At 52.1% G+C, this 5,361-nt stretch overlaps 1 protein-coding gene across 3 annotated transcripts in view; it reads right to left on the minus strand.

The window, feature by feature from the left end:
- LOC102388405 overlaps window positions 1-5,361 on the minus strand; it is a 38,556-nt gene that overhangs the window by 6,794 nt on the left and 26,401 nt on the right. The gene's annotated exons all lie outside the window — the stretch shown is intronic.

The raw sequence follows: 5,361 nt of genomic DNA on the forward strand, positions 1-5,361 counted from the left end.
AGTGATTATTGATCCCTTAGGCTCTGACATAACTATCAGCACAACCCCTCCCCATGAGGAATCCACACAGGAAAGTCTGCTTCAAGAAGCTGGTTTTGTCTTTGGCTCTAAAGGCTGTAAGGTTGAGGCCCATTCATCCTATTTACCAATGAGTTCCAGATTCAGCCAGCACCACTCTTGTGAGTGACAGCCCCAAGAGGAAAAAGCAGCTGTCAAAAGAGGCCAGGATCTCCCAAGGGGAGATAGTTCCCACAGACAACGGGATCTGATCCCATGAACAGCAAATGAGGACTGAGACCTTGAATATAACCTGAAGCATGGAGTACAGGAATGCCAGGTTGTCAAGAGGCCAGTGCTGTTGACCTGCTTGACCGTTGTGTTCTGAACCACTGAAGTGTCTTAAAGGTTCTCATTTCTACACCCAGTGACAGAAAACTCCAGGAATCAAGCTGGGGGTCAATAACAAGCCTGAAGCTAGCATGAAGGGTTACAAAGTACCTACCTGTTCAACTGATCAAAGGGCACTTAGCCTCACAGGAGGGGGAAGGTACAAACATGGGGTTCTTGGAAATGCCTCCTACCCCCTCTAGCATCATCTGTCTTTGCAAGACTCAGCTCCAGACAGGTACTTTTTCCTACTTCAGCACAGTCCTTGGAGACCTGGGACAGGGTACTCTTTGTGTCTCAGGTGAAGGTGATATAGAAGCTGACCAGTATCTGTGGATCACTGGTGCATGTTTCAAGCCATGCACCAACCTTCTGTTGTAGCTGCACCCAGATGTGGCACAAGCTGGGGAGAAGGATGGATTCTCATGTAATGGCATGGGCAGGGTCTATGGAATCAGAGGAGCAACCGCTCATCAAGGTCCTCTATATGGAACTTGAGAATAACTGAAGCCATCATAATATAGTCCCACCAACCTCTGCCACATCTTCAAGAGATGATGGCCAGATTCCACTCAGCTGTATCAAGTGCTGCAAGACGCCAAACAACAGAAATATGGGTGTGTTGTTCAGTTGTGATCAAGAGATTTTCCAGCAGTGTTACCAGCACCAACAGTATTCTGTATACTGGGCTGAAATGTGATTGGGAGGGGTGAGGATACTGGAAATGTTGAACTGCCCTTGGAGATGACCCTTGGTGGACTACTCCAATAGCCTACTCAAGAACAGGAAGGGGATTGGGATGTGGGCTAGACTCAGAGAAGCTGTCTGTGCTGAGTGTTGGCTTCTTTAGCACTAGTGATTCACACGCTGTTTTTGGATGAATGGTGATTTGCATCCCCAAAGCATGTACTGACAAGCTCCTTTTTAGGGGCCTCAAATGCTTTTTTCTTCCATTACTCAAGAAAGGCATGGGTCAGTGTTGTCAATCACAGCTCCCTAACATGGATGTCTTATACCGGTCCCAACTGGTCATTTGTCCATATACCAAATTGGCGCATAATCTGGCAGTATTGCTTATTGCTCTGACAGTGCAGCGGGGGGCTGCACATCAGGCCTGGGGTGCAGCGACAGATCTATGTGAGGGTCCCAAGACAGGAATAAAAGGTCAGGACTGAGGTGCACTGGCAGAGCTCTTTGGTATAGCCTTTCATACCTCCTACCTGAAGTATTCCTGGCCGTTAGCCAGTGCCTTTGAGTCTTGATGAGAACTCACTAAATACATCCACTTAACATTTGCTTTTTTACTTTTAAGGGCACATTGCAGAGATCTCCTGTACGAAGGCCACTGGCTCTCTAAGCCATCCCTGGAGCTTCCAGTCTCTCTGCTTCTCTTTGCTCTTGACCTCAGTAAGCATCCCACAATCTTCACCCCTCCTGTGGATGAGAGGAAGTCACCCCCAAAAGTCAGCTTATCTGCATAGCCCTGACAATGCAGCACTCCAACAGAAAACAAAAAGCAGAAGTGCTCGGCATCATCCCTCCACTGCTGGTACCTCCCTCCCCTTTAGGGCTGAGTCCAACTGAAATTCAGTTCATCACCAGCACTATCAGGCAACCACTGGTCTGAAAACAGGTTGCCCTGGTTCTCAAAGGGACTTCAAGCTCAGCTCCCTGCAGCAGACAGGGAGCGTCTAAGCCAGGTGTCTGCAATGAGATGTAGGAGCCACCTACCGGCCAGCTGAAGAAAACATGTAAATTACATAATAAGCAGGGATCTGGGTTTTCCATTTCCCATGGGAAAACAGGAAAAATGTGAATTTTCCCCTTTAACTGAGAAAAACATGGATTTTTCATTTTAATGGAGAAATGCAGATTTTCCATTTTTGCAAAAGGCTCACTGCAGACTAGCAGAGTTCCAGCCTGCAAGGGGCTGGGAGAAGTGGGAAGAGAGCGGTCAGGCAAGGGACACCATGCACACGTGCACGCTCACACATGCACATGGCCGCTAGCCAGCTTGGAGAGCAGCTCCTGCAGGTAAATCTGGTGGGGGGAGGGGGTACTGAGGCACCCATAGGGAGGGAAGGAGTTGGGCAGGGCTGGGGCTGCTGCCCAGCCCAAGTGTTGTGGGGCTTGGGGTCCAGGGCTGGAAGCCACAGATGCAGCGCCCTGGCTGGGAGTGGGACGGGGCCATGGGCGGCTCGTCTGGGGGGCAGGGAGGAGCTGGCTCCCCACTGCTGCGTGCACTCCCAGGGGGGCATGGGGGGCATATGCCCCCCAGATCTGTAAGCGGAGTGGGGGCAGGTTACCCTCTGTGGACTTGAGCTCTCTGCCTTGCTGCCTTTCCCCCTGGGCCCTCTGCAGCTTAGTGGGAGGGACTCAGTGTGGCAGGGCAGAGTGGGGCTGGGCGGGGAAGCTCCTTAACGCTGCAAGCCCTGCGCCACCCAGATGAAACGTCCCCTGCCCACCTGACAGCAGTGGGGGTGGTGATACCCCATTCTCATCAAAAAACTAGGTGACTGTGGCATTGATGCCTACACAGTCAGATGGATCGCAAATTGGCTGAAGGGTTGTACTCCGAGGGTAGTGGTGGATGGGTCTTTTTTGACCTGGAGGGAAGTGGGCAGTGGAGTCCCCCAGGGCTTGGTCCTTGGGCCTGCACTGTTCAATTTCTTTATTAGTGACTTGGACAATGGGGTAAAAAGCAGCCTGTTTAAATTTGCTGATGATACCAAGATTTGGGGTGAGGTGGGCACGCTAGTAGGGAAGGACAGATTACAGCAGGACTTGGACAGGTTACAGGGGTGGGCTAACAAAAATAGGATGGGCTTCAATACTGACAAGTGTAGGGTGTTGCACCTGGGCAGTAGGAACCAGCAGCACACTTATAAGCTGGGAAACTCCCTTCTCAAAAGCATGGTGGCATAAAGAGAACTTGGAGTCATTACTGACTCCAAGATGAACATGGGCCGACAATGCGAGGTCACGGTCAGTAGGGCTAACCGTACCTTGTCGTGCATCCACAGATGCATCTCAAGCAGGGCCAAGGAGGTGATCCTCCCCCTCTATGTGACACTGGTCAGGCCACAGCTGGAGTACTGTGTTCAGTTCTGGGCGCCGCACTTCAGGAGGGATGTGGACAGCATTGAGAGGGTCCAGAGGAGGGCCACCCGCATGATCCGGGGACAGCAGGGCAGACCCTACGAAGAGAGGCTATGGGACCTTAACCTGTTCAGTCTTTGCAAGAGAAGGCTGAGGGAGGACCTGGTAGCTGTCTATAAACACACCGGGGGGACCAGCAGGGTTTGGGAGAGACGCTGTTTCCCCTAGCGCCCCCCAGGTTAACAAGGAATAACGGCCACAAATTGTTAGAGAGTGGTTTAGACTAGACATCCGAAGAAACTACTTCACAGTCAGGGCGGCTAGGATCTGGAACCAACTTCCAAGGGAAGTGGTGATGGCTCCTACCCTGGGGGTCTTTAAGAGGAGGCTTGATGTCTACCTGGCTGGGGTTATTTGAGCCCGGTTTTCTCTCCTGCCCAGGCAGGGGGTCAGACTTGATGATCTATAAGGTCCCTTCTGACCCTACTTCTATGAATCTATGGAGTTGTGTCTTGCCATGGGCCTCCCAGTGGCAGCAACATGTTCCCTGCCCGGGCTCACTCTGACCTGCCGCGCTGGGTCCCACCTGCTGGGCTGGCAGGGAGGTTGTGGGTAGGGAGTGAGGGGCACTAGCAGGACAATGGGGGATGTAGATGGGGAGTGAGAGGCACCAGCAGGGGTGGGGTGGGGACTATGGAGGGGGACTGAGGGGCCTGGACCTGCGTCCTGGTGAGCAAAGGGGGCAGGGGGAACTCTGGTTTTCCATGATAAAAAGCCAAAATCAAATACCAAAATGTATAAGTGCTTAGAATTTATTTTATTATAATGATTGAGGCAAATTGCTTTAAAATTGTAAATATATCAATAAAACATTGTGTTCAACTGATATATACATACACACACACATATATATACATACATACATATATATGTGTGTGTGTGTGTGTGTGTGTGTGTGTGTGTGTGTGTGTGTGTGTGTGTGTGTGTATATATATATATATATATATATATATATATAGTGGCGTTTCATTTTAATTGTGGATTTTGTGGGTTTTAATAAGAGAATTTGAGATTTTTATCAGAGGATTTGTGATTTTTAGACAGAAAAAACTAGGACCCTTGATAATAACCATGCTCCCCAAGGAGCTTCTGTACCAGTTTAAGGTGCTGACCCTCATCTACAAAGCCCCTGACAGGCTGTAACCCTGTTACGCGAGGGAGTCCCTTGCACTGCCTGAATGATGCTGTGACCAGAAGGGACAAGGCAGTGGATGGTACACAGGACAGTGCTCGCTGGAACCAGAGGCGCTGAGAGCTGGTGGCAGGGCAGTGTGTGTGCTGCCACTTTAAGGGCCTGGAGGTAGCAGCCAGCAGGTGCCTGATGAGGGCCTGCTGGAGGCCAGGCAACACCACCTGGCTGGAGGGCTGCTGGTATCATCTGGAGGTCAGGGAGGAGCTGTAGAGGATGGTCAGGAGGCTCCTGGTCCTGGGTACGACCTAAAACTGCACCCTGCTGGGAGTGGGTGGCCTGGTGGGGCGCTCAGTGGCGCGGGAGCCCCCAGGAAATGCCAGGCCCGGTGAAAGGCGGGTCAGGGCGCCTTAACCCCTAGCCCCCACCACCGGGTGGGTGACCCTTAGTTTGGAGGGCCCAGAGGGTGGACCCTTGGGGAGAGAGAAAAGGGCCATAGACTCAGGCCTGTCTGAACTCCCCCCTGATTGGTCCAAGCTGGGGCCAGGACCAGAAGGGTCGAAGGGCCGGGGGCCCATCGCGAGGGACGCCCAAGAGCCGAGGGCCTGGGGCTCTGACTGGCCTGGAGGTGGGCCAGGGCTAGTGAGCCAAAGGTCCCGGTGGGGGGATCACACCCGAAGGGGAAG

This window comes from Alligator sinensis, unplaced genomic scaffold (genome assembly GCF_000455745.1).
Source record: "Alligator sinensis unplaced genomic scaffold, ASM45574v1 scaffold216_1, whole genome shotgun sequence".
NCBI classification, from domain to species: Eukaryota; Metazoa; Chordata; order Crocodylia; family Alligatoridae; genus Alligator; species Alligator sinensis.